This window comes from Narcine bancroftii, chromosome 1 (assembly GCF_036971445.1).
Source record: "Narcine bancroftii isolate sNarBan1 chromosome 1, sNarBan1.hap1, whole genome shotgun sequence".
Classification (NCBI taxonomy): Eukaryota; Metazoa; Chordata; class Chondrichthyes; order Torpediniformes; family Narcinidae; genus Narcine; species Narcine bancroftii.
In genome coordinates this window covers 195,070,880-195,091,907 of record NC_091469.1, presented here as the reverse complement: position 1 = coordinate 195,091,907, position 21,028 = coordinate 195,070,880, and the positions used below count along the sequence as shown (strand labels likewise).

Sequence of the window (21,028 nt, the reverse complement as noted above, 5' to 3'; positions counted from 1 at the left end):
CATATTTCTATATCTGCTTAAATTCCTCTGTTATCTTGTCTCTACTTTTTCATGCGCCATTTTACACAAAGAACATTTTAGCTATTTCCTTGCTTTTTCTGCCTTCTATAATTGTTTCAAAGTTCCATTAAAATAGTAACTGTTTCTAAACTCCTACAATTCTACGGCACTTTAGTTATTAACACAATCACTGAATCTGCATACTAAGAGGGACAAAAGGTACCTGGATAGCAGCTTCCCTATTTTTGTTAATGTCTGGTATCAAGAAGTTGACATCTGATTTGTACTCTAATTTTAAAAAAAGAATTTCCGTTGCAAAATCCAGCTCATTAAGTTTTAAGAATTTTCTTATTTAGGGCAATGATTGTTAAGAATGCTTGACTTAAAAAATTTTTTTATTATCATCAAAAAAATGTTAATTCCAGAATAATTTAAATTAGAAAATATACACGTTACATACATGTGTGCATAGAATTAAAAGGGGGTTAAGTTAATTGTAATAAATTAAATATGATACTGTTTTCATGTTTAAAGATAATTAAACAAAAGTAACTTTTGTTTAAGTAACCATTTGTCTTGCTGAATTTCTTTTGCTGCAGGGTTTTGGGGTCCTGAGGGGGGGGGGGGTGGTGGGGGTGGGGGGTGGGGCAGGGTGGAAGGGGCATGTATGTGTGTTCATTCCAAACCGTCTGATACCTATTTCTTTTTTTTAAACTTTATTTAAGATTTTATAACATGAATAACATTTAAAAAAAATTAAGAATAAAATAATAAAATTACAATACAGTATCAGTAATCTAAATAAACTATACCATCCCCAATAATTATTACACATTAATAACCCAACTCAAATTAGTCCAACCCCTCCTTCCCCCCAAAATAAAGAGTGAAGAATTAATAAAGTTAATAATATATGTGAGAAAAAAACCCACTTACAAAAAAAAACCAAAAACATAACCGATTAAAATACTAACAAAAGGAAAAGTAATCATATCTATTTCTTACATTATAAGTGATTTTTTTTCCAAGTGTTATTTAACTCCTAACTTCTGCAGACCAATGATTCAATCCCATATTAATATCTGACTTCCAAGTTATTGTGATACATTTTCTAGCTATCATTAAAGCAATTTGATCAAATTTAACTTAATATTTATTGAATTTCAATTTAGGTTTGACCCCTCTTAATATCTCCCAATGAAAATAACATTGGATCCTGTGGGAATTTTATCCCTGTTATTTGTTCTAATAAGTTACCTATTGCAAACCAAAAAAGGTTTAACTGTGGAACACTGTGAAGTTGAATGCAAAAATGTACCTACTTCTTGTCCAGAACTAAAACATAAATCTGAGTAAATCTGATTCATTTTATGTATTTTTTGTGGTTTCAAATATAATTGATGTGCAAAATTATACTGAACCAACCTATATGACACATTTAATACTTTACATATTGCAATGCATTTTTTCTGGAAGGATATCCACACCATTATCAGGTAAGAAGATCTTGTGCTACTATGATGTTCCTGTTGCTGAGAAACCTGCTTGCATTTTGGGTGAGTGTATGCGCATGCAAAGTTATCTCTGGTATCATATCCTATAAATTATTAAAATCTTCAGCTGAGAGCAGATGATACTAGGATAGTAGAGACAGAAGTCTTTGTCACACATGAAAAATACTCAGATCTATGTTTGGAGTGCTGTGACAAAAAAGACATCAAGCTGATACCTGGGATGTCATATTAGAATCCATCATATTTTTTTCTGACCAGTGTTGGCATGGTGCATTGAATGGTCTCCTGTGCTCTAAATCAGTCATTTTCAACTGGAGCCATACAGACCCCCTGGGAGTCACAGCACTTTTAAGGGGGCTACGGACTGAAATCATAAAATATTTTTAATGTTTTTTGTGCAGTTGGTGGGAGAGATGTATGGAAGAAGCCAACTAAACTTGATTGCTTCACAGAGAAGGAGGCCCATAAACTTTGAGCAGAGTCCTAAGGGCATCATAGCCAGAAAAAAAAATTGAGAATGGCTGCTCTAAATTTCTGAATTTTATGATGGAAGGAATTGTTTTAAATGGGATCTTGTTTATAATCTCTTGAAAATGACATCAATTAATTCACAAGAGCATTAGTCAGTTCAAAGGCTCACTATGGTATGAGGTTTTCCTCCAAGTTAGCAAGTTACTTGATTCCATTTTGTTCTTGAAGACACGAAATAAAGGTGCATTGACAACAGAAATTTGTTCAAGCACTGTACTTTGTCGTGCTTACAAAAATAACTCTGTTCCCAATCATTTGTGCAACCATGAGCATTTACCCTCTACCTGCCAGTAATATAATAAAAGCCCAGCAACTATGTGCAAGTGACAGTAATCAAGACAAGACATTACAATGCGACAGCTGAGGGGGGAGCAAGATGGCATCTTCAAGGTAATAAGGTTTGATAGAAGATGTTTCAATGAGTGGGGAAGTCCAATCAAGATTCTCCACATCACAGCTTTTGAATATATGGACAATAGATGGAGCAATTTCAAATAAACATTTTCTTGATTGATAGCTAGCAACTACTCTTTTTGGACATAATTTTGTACAAATTATTGATGTGACTTGATTAAAATTGTTACATTGTTTTCATTGTTACATTGTTACCACTCATTTTTAAATTAGTTCTACAAATTGTTTCAGCTCCTTCAGTAAAATCTGCTTTTGATAATTAATGTTAACTAAGTGCAGCCAGCTTGCAAATATTAATTACAACCATTGAAAGGCCAATATTGGTGTTGTTTAGTAGCCTTTTTCTGTTTTACTGCTGTTTCCTTCCTGTAATTTTTCTCTATTTCACTGCTCTGGATTGTTGGGACTAATGTAGAAGATGTCTAGTACTTGTCTGCATCTGAAGTGATCATCTGTTACACATACCGTATTTACAGGATATTAATATGTGATAGCACTGTCATTAAGGTAATAGATTTTGAGAGGATAGAAGCATTGTTGATACTTCAATGAGCAAGGAGGTCTAAAATAAGTATCATCAATTTGAGAAGGTCATCAACAGTTCAACAAGGTTAGCAGTTAGTGCAACTCTGTTTCACTGCAGTGACCCAAGCTTGAATCTGGCACTGTGAGGAGTTTGTCCATTCTCCCTGTATCTTTGTGGGTTTCCTCCAGGCCCTCTCACCCTTCAAAGCATACACTGGGTTGCAGGTTAATTGGGGTATTTGGGCGGCACAGCCTTGTGAGGCAAAATGACCTGAGAACATTCTGTATGGTGAGGCCAAATTTGGAATGTTGTGTGCAGTTTTAGTTGCCGAATTATAGGAAGGATATAAACAGAATAGAGAGAGTACAGACATTTACAAAAATTTTGCCTGGGTTTCAGGATTTGAGTTACAGCAAAAGGTTGAGCAGGCTGGGACTTTATTCCCTGGAGCGAAGAAGATTGAGGGGTGATTTGATAGAGGTATTTAAAATTCTGAGGGAGAGAGATAGAGTCAATGTGGGCAGGCTTTTTCCATTGAGAGTGGGGGAGATTTAAACAAGAAGACATGGATTGAGATTGAAGGGGGAAAGTTTAGGGGAAATATGAGGTAGTAGATGCAGGTTTGATTTTAATATTTAAAGAAAAGTTGGTTAGGTATTTGGACAAGAGAGATGTGGAGGATTATGACCTGGGTGCGGGTTAATGGGACTAGGTGGAAGAAGATGTTCTGCATGGACTAGAAGGGATGAACTGGCCTGTTTCTGTGCTATAATTGTTATATGGTTATATGTATAAATTAATCAAAAATTAAGAACTTGAAAATAGTGGATAAAATCTGGAACTTTTATGGATTATTTGAAGGGAATAATATTTAAATGTCTATTGGAGGAATCCAGGTAGTTAAATGAGGGGGGAAAAAAAGCGAGTTAGGTTAAGTTCAGAGAAACCAGTGTGGAGCAAAAATAATGACACAGACCACTTTGGGTGAAATTCTTAATTTACTAATGCCATAGGTTATTTCACCTATTGAGTCTCTGCTGGTTGACCAGACAATCCTATTCACCAGTTTATTTTTTCTATAACCTATGGCATGGAGCCTGATCTGGTGGCTAAGAAGGGCAGGGAGAAGAGGCGAGCTGTAATGATAGGAGATTCCATAGTTTGGGGGGGAAAATGAAAGGTTCTGTGGAAGGGATCAAAATTCTCATATGGTATGTTGCCTCCATAGTACCAGGGGACAAGATGTCTCAGATCGAGTTCACAGCATTGTCAGGAGGGATGGTGAGGAGCCAGATGTTGTGGTCCATGGGTAGCAATGGTGATGAGGTTCTGCAAAGAGTTCTGTGCTAAGTTAAAGTGCTACCCGTACCACCTGCTATTGAGGTTAGAAATAGGATAATGCAGCTTAACACTTGGCTAAAGAGATGGTGGAAGAGGAAGGGTTTCAGGTTTCTGGATGTTTGGATTCTCTTTTAGAGAAGGTGGGAGCTGTTTTGACAGGACAGTAGCATCTGAAGTGAAAGGAGACTAATATTCTTGGATGATTTGTGAGTACTGTTGGGGGGGGGGAGAGGGGGTTTAAACTAGATATGCAGGGGGATGGGAACCAGAGTGCCAGAGCAGATAGGGGGGGGGGGGTGAAGGAGGAAAAGGATGGTGAAGATTGCATGTAACGTCAGAAGCCAAAGGGTAGCATGTGGTGGAAATTTTCTAAAGTGCATTTATTTCAATGCAAGAAGTATCATAGGAAAGGCAGACAAACTTAGAGTGTACATTGGCACATGGAATTATGATATTGCGGCAAGTGAAACTCGGTTGCAGGATGGGCAAGACTGGCAGCTCAACATTCCGGGATTCTGTTGTTTCAAGCACACATGTCCTCTACCGGCATCACCTACGGCTCCTAGAACGCTTCCACCAGCATTGTCTCCGCTCCATCCTCAACATTCATTGGAGCGACTTCATCCCTAACATCGAAGTACTTGAGATGGCAGAGGCCGACAGCATCAAATCCACGCTGCTGAAGATCCAACTGCACTGGGCAGGTCACGTCTCCAGAATGGAGGTCCATCGCCTTCCCAAGATCGTGTTATATGGCGAGCTCTCCACTGGCCACAGTGACAGAGGTGCATCAAAGAAGAGGTACAAGGACTGCCTAAAGAAATCTCTTGGTGCCTGCCACATTGACCACCGCCAGTGGGCTGATATTGCCTCAAACCGTGCATCTTGGCACCTCACAGTTCGGCGGGCAGCAACCTCCTTTGAAGAAGACCGCAGAGCCCACCTCACTGACAAAAGACAAAGGAGGAAAAACCCAACACCCAACCCCAACCAACAAATTTTCCCCTGCAACCGCTGCAAATGTGTCTGCCTGTCCCGCATCGGACTTGTCAGCCACAAACGAGCCTGCAGCTGACGTGGACATTTACCTCTCCATAAATCTTCGTCCGCGAAGCCAAGCCAAAGAGAGTGGGGGGAATGTATGAATGAATAGCATAGCTGTGCTCAGACATGACAGACCAGAGGGCTCATCTACTGAGGCTATATTGGTAGAGTTGAAGAATGAGAAAGGCATGACCACACTCATGGGGTTGTATTATACACCACCCTGGGTAGGGAGGAAGGGAAAGAGAGAGAAGACAGCTGCAGGAAACAAAATTGAAATGGTAAGAGATTTTAACTTTTCACTTATTAACTGGGATTCCCATACCATAAAAGGGCTGAATGGCTTGGAGTTTGTCAAATGTGTTTAGGAAAGTTTTCAAAATCAATATACAGAGGTACCAACTAGAGAGAGTGCAATACTGGATCAGGACAGGTGTCAGAAGTATAGGTGAACATATTGTGTCCAGTGATCATAATGCCATTAGTTTCAAGTTAATTAAGGAGGAGGATAGGTCTGGGCCTCAGGTTGAGATTCTAAATTAGAGAAAGGCCAATTTTGACAAAATGAGAAAGGGTCTAGAAACCATGGATTAGGATAAGTTATTTTTTGACAAAGTTGTGTGAGGTAATTTGAAGATGTTAGGAATTAAAGTACCTTTAAAGAAATTGCTCGAGACAAAAATTGAGAACAAAGAACATTTATTACTACAACAATGCAAAGTTGGGTGCTTCCCCTTACCCTGGGAATACACACACACACTGGGGCTCACCCAACTTTTATACAGTTGATTTCAGTGTAGGAATACCCTCCCCCTTACATTCTTCTGCCTCCTGCTGGAGAGGTTTGGCATTAGGCAATCCTGCCTGCCTACGTGCAATTTCAGTATACTTGGAGAACCAGGGGGGGTTATCCTGTCGGTGTCCCTTCATGTCATTGTCCTTATTCACACCTTCCTGATTCTCTGGGCTACAGTCTCTTGATATGCAGAGTTGACTCATTCTATCTAGGGTTGGCTAATTTCATATGTATAAATCTGTGTATGGTTAGCTAATTAGAAATGTATGACTTGGTACTTCTGTCCAGGGCTAGGAGACCCTTATCTGATCCAGACTACCTCAACTTCCTACATTCTATTGTACCTTACCATTCCTTATCTTAGTCCTATGGTCTTGTCACAAAGGATAGAAGATTCTTATGTTAATCGTGCTGACTCTGCTTTCCTGCATCCTAAGCCCCAAACTTATCCTGTTTGAACTGGTTTCAGCCATTTTACTGATGAACTTTAGTTTCTTCCATGTTCATAATTTTAGATCAATTTTCCCATCTCTCACAAAGACATTCAGAGGTGAAATTTTTGAGAATACAGAGTACATAGGCAATTGAGGTATTTGAAGAGTTTAAAAATGCAAGAAAAAAGAACTCCAGAATCAGTATAGCTAAAAGAAGACATGAAGTTGCTTTGGCAAACAATGTGTAAGAAAATTCTAAGGGTTTCTACAGGTATATTAAGAGCAAAGATAGTAAAGGACAAAATTTGTCCCCTTGAAGATCAGAGTGGTTGGCTATGTATGGAGCCAGAACAGATGAGGGAGATTTTAAGTGTTTTTTTTATATAATAAGTATTTACTCAGGAAACTGGCACAGAGTTTAGAGAAGAAATGAAAACAAGCAGTGAGGTCATGGAGCTTATACAGATTAAAGAGGAGGAGGTGTTTGCTATCTTAGAGCAAATAAGGGTGGATAAATCCCCTGGGCTTGACAAGATATGCCCTTTGACCTTGAGGGAGGCTACTGTGGAAATTGCAGGGGCTCTGGCAGAAATATTTAAAATGTACTCAGCCACAGGTGTGGTGCTGAAGTATTGGAGGATAATTCGTGTTGTTCCATTGTTTTTAAAAAAAGGCTTCAAATGTAATCTAGAAATTATAGGCTGGTGAGCCTGACTGATGTCAGTAGTAGGTGAATTATTGGAAGGTGTTCTAAGAGATCGGATATACAAGCATTTGGATAGCCAAGACTGATTAGGGATGGTCAACATGGCTTTGTGCGTGATAGGTCACGTTTAATCAATCTGATAGTTTTTCGAGGATTTACCAGGAAAGTACATGAAAGAAAAGCTGTGGATGTTGTTTATGTGGACCTTTGTAAGGTCTTTCACAAAAGAGGTTAGTCAGGAAGGTTCAGATGCTCTCTATTCATGGTGAGGTAGTAAACTGGATTTGACATAGGCTCTATAGTAGAAGCCAGATTGATAGTGGATGATTGCTTCTCAGACTGGAGACCCATGACTAGTGGTGTGCCTTGGGGATTGGTGCTGGGTCCATTGATGTTTATCACCCATATCAATGATCTGGATGATAATGTGGTAAATTAGATCAGCAAGTTTGCAAATGACACAAAGACTGGAGGTGCTGTGGACAGCGTAGAAGGCTTTCAAAGCTTGCGGAGGGATCTTGACAAAGCTGGAAAAATAGGCTGAAAAATGACATGAAATTTAATGCAGACAAGAGTGTAGTGTTGCATTTTGGAAGGACAAACCAAAAAAGGACATGCATGGTAAATGTTAGGGCATTAAGGAATGCTGTAGAACACAGGGATCTGGGACTACAGATACATACACTGCCCTCCTCAATGCTTGGAACAAAGACTTTTTTCCCCTTTATTTGCCTCTGTGCTCCACAGTTTGAAATTTGTAATCAAACAGTTCACATGTTATTAAAGTGCACATTCAAGGTTATTGGTTTACATTTTGATTTGACCATGTAGGAATTAAAGCACTTTTTATGCATAGTTCCCTAATTTTATGGCACCATAATGTTTGGGACATTTGGCTTCACAAGTACTCGGGTTATGTTAAATTGCAGGTATAAGAAAGCTAGGCTTGCTTCTAAGCTTTTGATCACCTTTGAAGTCTGTAGTTGCCATTTTTTAACATGAGGACCAGAGTTGTGCCAATGAAAGTCAAAGAAGTCATTATGAGGCCAAAACACAAGAATAAAACAGTCATAGAGACATTGTCCAAACCTTAGGATTACCACAATCCACAGTTTGGATCATCATTAAGAAGAAAGAGTATACTGGTGAGCTCAGTAATTGCAAATGTACTGGTATTCCAAGGAAGATTTCCATTGTTGATGACAGAATTCTCATCTTAATGAACAAAAATCCCCAAATGCAGGACTGACAGATTAGAAGCACTCTTCAGGAGGCAGGTGTGGATATGTCAATGACTACTGTCCACAGAAGACATCATGAAAAGAAATTCAGAGGCTTCATCGCTAGATGGAAACCACTAATTAGCCATAGAAAGGATGGCCAGATTACAGTTTGCATAGAAGTATTTTAAAAAGCCAGCAGAATTCCTGGTGAACAGAGACCAAGATTAACCTGTATGAGAGTGATGGCAAGAGCAAGGTGTGGAGGTGTAAAGTAACTGTCCAAGATCCAAAGTATACCACCTTTTCCATGCTTTGCATCTTGCAATGTAGCCTCTGTATTTCTGTTCATGAAGTATTCTGGCAACAGTTATATACAAATTAACCTGGAATAAAATTTGGAATGTGCACTTTAATTACATGTGAATTGTTTAATTACAAATTTCAAACTGTGGTGCACAGGGGGAAATAAAGGAAAAAAGTGACTTTGTCCTAAACATTACGGAGGCACTGTAATTCCCTGAAAGTGGTGTCACAGGTAGATAGGGTTGTAAAGAGAGTTTTTGGCATATTGGCCTTAATAAATCAAAATATTGAGTATTGGACTTGTGGGGTTATGGTAAAGTTGTAAAAGACATTGGAGAGGCCAAATTTGGAGTATCTTGTGCAGTTTTGGTCGCCTAACTACAGGAAAGATATTGATAAGATTGAAAGAATGCAGATTTATTAGGATATTGCCAGCACTTCAGGAACTGTGTAATAGGGTAAGGTTAAACATGTTGGGTCTATATTCCCTGGAGCGCAGAAACATGAGGGGAGATTTGATAGAGGTATTTAAAACATGAGAGGTAAAGACAGTAAATAGGTAGGCTTTTCCCACTGAGGATAAGTGAGGTACAAAACAGAGGACATGGTTTAAGGGTGAAAGGGGAACAGTTTAGGGGAAACATTAGAAGGAACCTCTTTAGACAGAGAACGGTGGGAGTGTGAAATGAGCTGCCAGCTGAAGTAAATGCAGACTCAATTTTAACATTTAAGAAGAATTTGGACAAGAACATGGGTAGGAGGCTTATGGAGGGATAAGGATTGGGTGCAGATCAGTGGGATGAGGGCATTGGTCTTCAACCTTTTTTCCACTCACATACTACCTTAAGAAATCATTCCAAACCACAGAGCACCAATGGCATCTGATAATATTTTGGCACCGACTAGAAGGGCCTGTTTCTGTGCTATAATGTTTTATGGTTATATTCTCCCCAAAACAGCATCAATTGGGATAGCTTCCTACTCTTGGGGCAATTTAAAATGCCTATTAACCTACCAATTTACTGGCAAGGACATGTGAGACAATTGGAACAATTGAAGGAAATCCACATTGATACAGGGCAAATGTGCAAACTCTACACTGACAATACTGGGAGTTAGCATTGAACCAGGATCATGGAACTCTACTAGCTGTGCTATTAAATGTGTTCTGTACTGTAAATTATTATATTAATATTTTATTTCAAACTGATATGTTTATATCAGTGTTGGAAACTTCAATCACACCAACCCCACTGTTTTAACAGCATTTGAACTCCGCCATTAGAGGAGATAACACTCTGGATTGGGTGTATACCAATGTCCCTTGTGCATACAAGGCTGTGTCATTAAATGTTGTTTTCTTTACTGTAAATTATTATTAATGTATTATTTTTCTTTTTATTATTTTTTATTGAAATTCACATAAAAATAGAGAGTACATAAGAATACAAATTAAAAGTCAAAAAAATTGAAAAGTGCAGAATACACTACAATCAAAATTTCATCCATGGTACTCCAAATTCTTAATCAAACAGTTTATATGAAGGAACTATTTTACTATAAAAAGAAAATCTAATCCCACTATTTTTACTGTTTCCAAAGAAAAGAGAAAAAAATAATACCCCGTGGAAGTAATAAATTACTTTATTTGCTAACACCTCTGCATTATTACCAAATCAAAGATTTTGAAAGTAATTCAGAGTTCCCCATAGTGTTTGAAAATTTAAATTCAAATCTGATATTGAGCAATGAATTTCTAAATTTAAGCACGACATAACATCATGTAACCATTGAGCATGAGAAGGTTGAGCAACGTCTTTCCATCTAAGCAAAACTGCCCACCTAGCCATAAGAAATAAAAGCCCATACATGCAAACTAGATGCCATTAAAGTTATGCCGCTCTCTCTCCAACAATACCAAACAAAGCAGTTAAAGCATTATGCTTATAATTTACTTTAAAAAGTACAGAAAAAGTTTGAAATACTTCCTTCCAGTATATCCCAAGACTCGGACATGTCCAAAACATATGAATTAGTGATGCATCTCCATTATTGCACGTATTACAACATGGAGATATATTTGGACGTGTCCCCCCCTATGGACGACTTTAAATTGTAGAAGGAAGTGGCAAGCACACAAAGATGAAGCATTAACCAATTTAAAAATTACATCCAAGTTTCTTCAGAGTTTGAAAACTGTAGATCCTGTTCCCAGGCTTTTATATAAAGGAGCCCCTCTTGATCCCAACAATGTTATAAATGTTAAATATTGAATTATTATAAAAAAAGGTTGCAAATTAAAAATTACATCATTAAATTCTTGCCAAAACTCTTTGGAAATGTATGTACCTGTAATTAAGATTGCCAAAAATCTCTAATCTGTAAATAATAAAAAAATAAGTATTTTGGTAAACTATATTTAACTGAGTTGATCAAAAGAACCAAGACTTCCTTCAATTGATAGATCTTTAAAACATTTAATGTCTAATCTACACCATTCTTTAAAAGCTATGTCAATCATGGAAGGTTTAAAGAAATAATTAGCAAAAATAGGACGAGAAAGAGAAAATTTCAGTAAACTAAAATGTTTTCTAAAATGTATCCAGATTTTAAAGTATGTTTAATTATCAGATTGTCAGTTAATTTATTTAAAGATAAGGGAAGTGAGGATCCAAGAAGAGAGATAATAGAAAATTTTGTAACAGAATTAGATTCCCAAGCGACCCATATTAGACAATTTCCACAGTTAATATAGTATGACCAAAACATAAGATTTCATATGTTGACTGCCCAATAATAGAACCTAAAGTTTGGTAGGGCTAAACCTCCATCTTTTTATTTAGGCGAGGGTGTTTGTTCTTCCATATATAAAATTGAATCAAGGGAATTAAAAAAAGACTTCGGAATTAAAAACAGGCAAAGCCTGAAAAATGTATATAAATTTAGGTAAGATATTCATTTTAATAGAGTTGATTCAACCAACCAATGATAAAGAAAGGGGCAACCCATTTGATAACGCCCCTCTCACGCATTTTATTAAAGCAAGAAAATTTTCTTTAATTAAGTGTTTATAATTCCTTGTAACTGTTACACCCAAATAAGTAAATTGATTTCTTAGAATTTTAAAAGGAAGCTTGTTTTTATTCAAAGGAGAGTTCACTTTTTAAGAATAAGCGAGTTGGAGGCTTCATAAAAAGACTGTGGCAGCTTGTCCAACTTAAAAGAACCAGAAAAAAATGCTCTGAGGTGTAAGTAATGAGGAAAAAAACCATAGAAAATTCTCCAGAAAAACCATCCGTACTTGGTGCCTTCCAAGAATGTAATGAATGTATAGCACAGTGGTTCTCAACCTTTTTCTTTGGAAAGAAAAAGTTTGAAAACCATTGTTTTAATTGTACCTCATTGACTCATTATGTGCATGGTTTCATAACTCCAAAGGAAATGGGCCAATGACAATTTTTCTCAAGCAAAATATTTCAGTAACAATTGGGTCCAGAGCAGTGATTCTCAATCTTTCCATACCACTCACATACCACTTTTAAGTAATCCCTTACTAATCACAGAGCACCGATGGTATAGGGATTTCTTAAAGTGATATGTGAGTGGAAGGAAAAAGGTTGAAAACCACTGGTATAGCATCAGCAATTTCCTCATATGAAATAGATTGCTCCAATTGTTTTTGATGCTTGATTAGCAGCACAAAGCACAGAATAATTCAATTTATCTAAAAAAAATTACAGTTTTATCCATAGGAGAGTCAGAATTATTAAGTTCAGAATAAAATTCCTAAAATATATAATTTATTTCTAAATGATGAGTTGTCATATCACCATTAGCTTTTCAAATTTCTTTCATTTGCAGTTTGGCTATTGAAGCTTTAAATTGATTAGCAAATAGTTTATCTGTTTTATCTCTATGAATATAGAATTGACTTTTTCCTTTTAAAAGCTGTCATATTTCATTTTAATTTCGACACGCCATTTGTGTAAAGTTGGGTCTGGAGCCAGAGCATACTTTTGATCTTATTGTTTCATTTGGTTAGCTAAATTATTTTTCTCTTATTCGCCTTTTTGTTAATACTTGCAGTGTAAGAAATAATTTGCCATCTAATAAAAGCCTTCAGCATGTCCCAGGCACTAAGACTGGAAGTCTCTTCCACTGTATTTTCTTTAAAAAAAGTAATTTGTTCCTCCAAGAACTTTAAAAAATCTTTATCAGATAATAAGGTAATATTAAAATGCTAATATTTGTTTATTTTTGGGAGACCATGGAAATTTAAAAGATAAGAAGCATGGTTGGAAATTACTATATTTTAATATTCACAAGATTGATTTAACAAGATAATTTGACTGTCAATAAAAAACTATTCATGAATATGTGTGAGGAACATGAGGAAAAAAATGAATATTCCCTGTCTTCTGGATGAAAAAAAATGCCATACATCAATAATAGAGCATTTTAGAAAATAAAGATTGAATAAATAAAGTTGATTTATTCAAAGTGGCTGGTTTAGAAGATTAATATTCCAAAACCGAATCTAACCAGCAATGAAAGTCTCCTTCCATCATTAATGAATAAAGACTCAGATCAGACAGGGATGGAAAAAAAAGTTCAAAAAATCCAGGGTCATTCACATTTGGAGCATAAACATCAGCAAACTCAATCAATTTATTTTATTATATTGTTTTGTTATTATGACAGGGAAATTATAACAAATTGACCATTTGTATCTGACACAGCATTATCTTGAACACAGGGGTTTGTATGATCGATAAATAGTGATACTGTACCCCTCTGGATTTAGTCTGAAACGTAGAATGAAAATGCAAACTGTTCCATCTTCTAAAAAAGACGTGTTGTCACTATTTCTTGCAAAAATATAATTGTGACTGTAATTTTTTTTAACAAAAGTAAACATTAAAACTGTTAATAATTTGATCTATTTTAAATATTTAAAAAAAGTATGAGACTGGCAATTAAGTGGCTTATTCCAATTATAACGAACAGACATTGGAAACAAGATGATCAGAAACAAATGCGTCTTTTCAGAACCAAAACAGCTTCCGAGGAAACGTTAACTATCCCTGCTTCCAAAGCCAGAAAGCTGACGGCAAGCTACTACCTAAATTGCCCATCCCAAAATTTCAGTTGACAAAACTCTAAAATGATGATCAAACCTTGAATGTTTTCCAGACAAGACAAAACAGTTAATATAGCCAAGGTCAGAAATAGAGATAAACATTGCTTTCAAAATATTAATAACACACATTAATCATTTTTTAAAAGGGAAAAACTAAAAGAAAATATAGATATTAAAATATTAATTTAGTTAAATCAGAATGAAAAATCTTAATATTTAATAAGCTAAATTACTGAAAAAAAATAAATGTCAAAAAAACTGATCAAAATTTATAAATACTTAAGACCTTATTCTATTAGTTAAACACTAAACGATTCAAGAAGTGAAACAGCTATAAAAAATTAGAGACACAATTAGTCAGGTGGAAAGATAATAGATGACAGATCTTCTTCCAAAATATTTTGGGCTTCTTCGAAGGAACATAACCACTTCTTAGAATTGTCCTTCAGTACGATCCAAAGGCGTGTTGGGAAAAGCAGAGATGGCTTATCACCTTGATTGTCAAATTCTGACATGATCTTATATTTAACATGTTCACTCATAACCTTGGGTGTATAATCCTCAACAATTTGAATCTTCTGACCTTTGTAGTCAATCATTCCTTTGCGATGAGCTTCAAGTATTCAAAGCTCCTTAAAGTTTGAAATTCATGAAAAGGCAGTCTAACCTATCGAGGTCTCTGACTAGGAGTTGATTTAGGAGCCAGCGATCTGTCTGCACGATCTATCTCAGGGAGAGTTGAGAGAACTTTAGGTCCAAACAATTCTGACAGAAAATGTGCAAAGAATGTAATAGGTTTTCCACCCTCAGTTGATTTTTCTGAGCCCATAATTCATAAGATATTTCTTTTGCCTCTGATTTAAGGTTGATAATCTTCTGCATCAATTTTTCATTAGTCTTTGATAACTTTTTACATAACTCTTGTATATCATCCACTCTTCCATCCAAAACAGTTGCAATGGCTTCATTATATTTATTATAATCTTTTAAGGTTTCTTGAAAATAATCCAATTTTGCATCCATCTGCTTAAACTCCTTTCTGAATTGCTGTAATTCATCATAGGATTCTTCTCTACATTGTCAAAGCAATTCGAAAGACGCAGGAAGATCCTCTTCTAGTTCCTTTAGCACTCTTTGTAGCTATGTTAAAGACAGTTACAGTTATTAATCAAAATAAATTCAGTCAGCAATGTGAAGTATAAGAATAAGGACTTAAAAAAAAGTGAAAACAGTAAGGTAAGTTGGAGCACCTTCAAAAAGATGCAACTCCATCAACAGCTAGCAGGAAGGCCCAATGTATTCTTTCAAAATGTTTATATCTGTGCTATGATTGTTGCTGGCGACTTCAATTCCGCCAATCCGAAAACTGTCTTACCACAGATTTAGGAGCATGTGAACTTCGCCACCAGAGGATAGAGCACCCTGGATTAGGTGTACAGCAATGTCTCTGGTGTGTACAAGGCTGCATCTCGCCCTCACCTTGGTTACTTGGATCACCTATCTGTCCTGCTATCCCCAGCATACAGACCACTGCCAAAGCAAACTAGGTCAGTTTGCAGGGAGATCAGAATGTGGCCAGGGGTGGGGGTGCCGAGGCAGTGCTGCAAAACGACTTTGAGACCATGGATTGGAGCTGCTTCAGGGAAGTGACCACCTACAATGGTCATGTAAACATAGAGGAGTACATGAGCTAAGTGGCTGTCGACATCAGCAAGTGCATCGAGGTTATCACCGAGATCAAATGCTTTACAACCAGGACTAACCAGAAAACCATGGTTGAATGCAGGTCTGGGCCCTTCTTAGAGTTCATGATGCTACCTTCAGGACGGGATAGGATGGCACTAAGATCTGCCAGGGCTGAACTCTTCTGTGCAAAGGCAAAGTGAGGATACGCACAGAAGATCCACGGACAGCTGTGCGACATGAGGTGCATGAGGCAAAGAATCAAGAATGTTATAGATCACAAATCATCCTTGTGAATTAAGGAGAATGATGCCTCCTTTCTGGACAGACTGAACAAGGTTTGATGAAAAGAACAGGATGATGCCACAGAAAGCTCCTTGTCCCCCTGGAGAATGGACACCCTGCATAGCTGTGGCCGAGATGAGGTGAACCTTATCTAAGGTTAACCCACACAAGATAGTGGGACCAGTACCTGGTTGGGTACTGAAGGTCTGCACAGACTAATTGACAGAGATCTTCACATCTTCAATACCTCATTGCAGCAGTCCATTGTTCCCACAGAGTTCAAGACAGCCACTATCATCCCGATACTCAAGAGAGCGACAATAACAGGCCTCGATGACTATCGTCTTGTGACACTGACCTCCACTATTATGAAATTCTTCAAGTGTCTGGTAATGGAACGCATCAAAGCACACCCGCAGAGACACTGGATCCATTTCAATTTGCCTATAGAAGAAGCCATTCCACAGATGATGCTATAGCCTTGTTGCTTCACTCTGTCCTGGCTCACCTGGAGAATGATGCCTCATGTCAGTGACTTCAGCTCGGCATTTAATACTATCATTCCCCAGTGGCTGGTGGAATTGCTGTCCTCACTGGGACTCAACACCCTCTCTGTAACTGGATTCTGGGCTTCCTAACAGTCTGTCTGTGTTGGCAGCAGAGTATCGAGCACCATCATGTTGAGCCCTGGCACTCTTCAGGGCAATGTGCTCAGCCTACTTTTGTTCATACTTCTGACCCACGACTGCATTGCCAGTTCCAGCTCCAACAGTGTCATCAAGTTTGCAGATGGCACAACAGTAGTTGGCTTCATTAGCAACAACGATGAGTTGCACTATAGTGAAGAGGTGGAAAATCTTGTGAAATGTTGTGAGAGTAACATCCTGAATCTCAATGTGGACAAGATGAAAGAGATGATCATGGACTTAAGGAGGACCAAGAACAACCAACTTCCCTTGCACATCAACAACTCTGTAGTTGAGAGAGTGGAGAGCATCAAGTTCCTTGGAGTTCACTTAACTGGTGACCTATTGTGGACACTCAACATCCCCTCATTTGTCAGGAAGGTGCAACAGTGACTGCACTTCCTGAAAAGACCGAAGCAGGCAAGGCTATCAGCCACCATTTGGTCAACCTTCTATAGGAGTTCTACTGAGAGCATCCTGGCTAGCTGCATCACAGCATGGTACAGTTCCTGCAAAGAAATGGATCAGAAATTAATCCACTGGACCATAAGAGTGGTAGAGAGGATCACTGGAGTCTCCCTCTCCCCCAGTGATGTGATCATCCGGGATTGTTGTCTGAAGAGGGTGCGCAAAATCATTGAGGACCCCTTCCACCCTGCATACAGCACCTTTTGAGCTGCTCCCACCAGGCTGAGAAACAGCTTCTTCCCACGGCCAGTGAGAATGTTGAATGACCAAAGGAACTGCTCACCATCTGAGACTATAGATGTAAAACTTGTCCCGCATACGTATTATTTGTCTGCATGTATGTTTATGTCTGGTTGTGTGACTGGATTTTTTTGCACCAAGGTCTGGAGAATGCTGTTTCGTCAGGTTGTACATGTACAGTCAGATGGCAATAAACTTGACATATTAAGGCAATAATGACGAAGTACTTTAGCCACTATCACCTCATGCCAGCAAATTTGTATCATTGCAACTAAAAAAAACATATTTTGTAAAATAACATGGCTTGAAAATTTTTCCATTATCTGTTGGTTTGTTTTAGTGTATTATGTATTTAATTCTATCAGCAATATTTATTTGTCATTAATTAGTGTAGAAAACAAGGAATCAGCGTGACATATTTGTTCTGTTTTTAATGATGCAATGTAGTCAAATTTGGGTCATAATTGGTGTTTTTCAGTGCAGGCAATCAAATGTGTAGTAATGGCGACATTTTTATTGCACCAAGTCTCAACTTTTGGGCAACAACCTCCAACTCATCCTTATTCGCCCTCTGTAAACCCACAAAGGATGGCGATTTCAAAAACTCATCTATGTCCATTGCTGCTGTTTCCCACACACACAAGCCTTTTAATTGGCTTTCAATAAAGAATTCAATCAATCAAATCAAAAATCAATTGATCAATAAGCTCCAATTTTGATCATATCCCAGTCAAGCCCCAATTTATTGCATTGCAGATCAGCAGCAATGGAAATTCACTAAGGCAGTGTTATTTAAAAAAAAACCCACTATATTTATTAAAAACTACTAATAATATAACACATTAGTCAAATCAAACCCAACTATGTGTGAGTGATACCCTCACCACTGCAGCTTAGGCCCAGTTCTGTAAAGTAATTTCAAAGTTCAGTCTTGGGAATCCATTGTTGAAACAGAAGTGAATCACAAAGGAGATGGGAGAAACTGTTTGACTGGACTGCGGGAAACTCATATCCTTGTTGAGTTTCTGACAGAGAAATATCCTTTCGTATGATCAGTTGTCACACTCACCTTTTCCTTGCATAGGGGAAATGAAAAACATGACTTCCATGAGACTTCCAAATCCCAGGTATGGGTCAATCAAAATGACCATTACTTTGATCATGTTCTGGGGCAACAATGCTCCTTTTCCTGACGGGGAGATTCAACTGAATTGTCCATTATTATACAGCGTTATTCCTGCTCTGTGTTCGATGAGATGGCTGCTGGTCAATAATGAATGCTGTTTTCTTCAGTGTTCCACACCCATGGATCTCTCACCACCTGTGTCCCAGAAAAAAAGCAATAAATATCCTTTCTCCTCTCCCAAAGTATCAAATTTGAGTACAGCCTGTACTAACTGTTTCTACCCAGTCTCTTCACAACTGTGAATGCAAGCCCTTAAAGAGATACACTAAATGAAACAGGAGTTTGTAATAATAGATATCTACATTGACCATGTTTTTACATTAAAAATGCTCTGTAGATGCAAGTCATTATCTTCCTTGGTTATGATTCTCTCACTATCCAGGTTTAGGGAAGTTTTTGAGATTGATGAAAATCATACTATGCTTTTATTTTACTTTCCATTATCATCAATGGAAAATAATCATTTTCCCCCAGTGGCCATGGTGGAAGAAGGCAATGATAACAAACACAGTTCTAAATTTGGCTGTGACCAAGTTCTAGTTCATTATTTAAGTTTTTGCTGTGCATGGGGTCCCTCTGGAATTGAGACTAAGCTGAATCAAAAAAAAATCCAAGTACTGTATTTGTTCAGTCCATTATAATATTTTCATTTGGTTTACTTGTTAGTTGGAACAAGGTCTCTTTCAGCCAAGTTTCTAACTTTCTTTTGAAAGGATGCTAGGATCTAGCTGTATCACTCATAAATCTGAACCAAGTAAGTTGATAACAATGATTTTAGAGGAGTCAAGCTCCTCGTTGCAGTCAATACTCGTATGTTAAGTATTTTCTGTTTGCGATAAGCAGATGTTTAATCGCATGCTCAATTTAAATCTCTCAGAAGAAAGCATTAATCAAATTGTGCCAAATGAGATTCTTGTGTACTCGGTGGAAAGAGAAATGAGGATATATGGGAATTATCTACAAGTTAAACTGTTACTCTATAGATAACAATGCAATTGATGGACTAAGTGCAAAGCTAAATTCAAGACTAATAACTCCTTAATAAGTGAGACCCAATGCTGGGTATAAAAATGAAGAAAAACTTGAGAAAAATGTGAAAATATCAGAAAGCCCTGTGATGTTCTTATTTTTATTCACTATTTTGTTTTTAATTTTACTTTCAAGTCCCAAGCATGGTTCGGAACCAGACTCAAGGTTCTTTTGATAACCAGCTTTCCTTCAAATCTAGTAAGTAGGTAAACCAACAGTTTGAATCTGAATCATTCCCATCTCAGATTTCTTTTTGGTCATCTTCTCGTTTCCTACCTTCCTTGGTTTGTAATATCAGGAAATTGCCAACATTTTAAAGTGAGAATGGCAGCTTCATTTCTATTTTTGCGTTACTAAATTCCCCATGTATGTAGACGTACATGAAGTGGCATCCTGTACATTCCAGTAGAAGTAGCTATTCCATTCTACTGGAATCCACTGATGGAGTGAAAATACATCATTATTTAATGGGGAATCGACTTGAATAGCTGCTATGAAGTTAAATGTGGCATAGTAGTCCCAAACTTGAGAGTTAGAATTGCATGCAGAAAAACAGGTCCTCCACACATCTCATTTACCTGCATTTGGCCCATAGCCTTCCATATCTTGGTGATTCAAATGCTTTGTAGATGCTTCTTTAAATGTCGAAAGAATATAAACCTTCAGCCATCATGCTTCAGATTCCAAGCACGGTTGTTTTTCTGATGGGGAGGGTGGGGGGCAGAGGAGGAAATCCCACTCAGATCCTCTCCAAACTTTGAACCTCTCACTGGATCTGTATGCCGTCTTGTTTTGGACATTTCAATGCGAAAAAGATTCTTACCATCTACTTTATTTCCCTTGTGGTGGCGTACATCGTTACGCAGGTGAACTGCAGAAGAAAGCGTCAAGATGGTGCCGCTGGCTTTGGGCTCCCTCATGGCCGGGGGGGATTACGCGTGCCCTCGGCTGTGTCATCGCTTCACAGCTGGCACGGGGGCAGGACTTGTGGCTGCCTCTTGAAGCGCAGTGTGGGCTTTCAAATAAACAGTTGTTGTTGAAAACAAAACCAACCTCAGCTCGTGGTTTCTGTTGATTTCATTCCGTGTAGCTACCGCTACAGTTGGTGACCCTCGACAAGCCCAGACGATTCTGGACTCTACACCATGGACACTGCAGCAGTTCACGCAATAGCCATAAAACTGCTGCCTTTCTGGACGCTTCGCCCACGCACAAGGTTCGGGCAAGCGAAAGCACAGTTCCACCTCCAGCAGATCACCTACGACTCGACGATGTACTATCACGCTGTCAGCGTCCTTGACCAGGAGACTGCCGCCAGAGTGGATTACCTGATTCACGACCCCCTGGAGGAAGGTAAATATCCAGCGCTCAAGCAGCTCCTCAGCACTTTCAGCCTAACCAGACACCAGCACGCCACCAGGCTCATGCAACCTGGATGGCCTGGGAGACAGGGCGCCATCCGTCCCCATGGACAAAATG

At 38.0% G+C, this 21,028-nt stretch overlaps 1 protein-coding gene across 16 annotated transcripts in view; it reads left to right on the top strand.

Annotated features, from left to right (window-relative positions):
- med27 (mediator complex subunit 27) overlaps positions 1–21,028 on the top strand; it is a 521,819-nt gene that overhangs the window by 71,735 nt on the left and 429,056 nt on the right. The window lies entirely within an intron of this gene.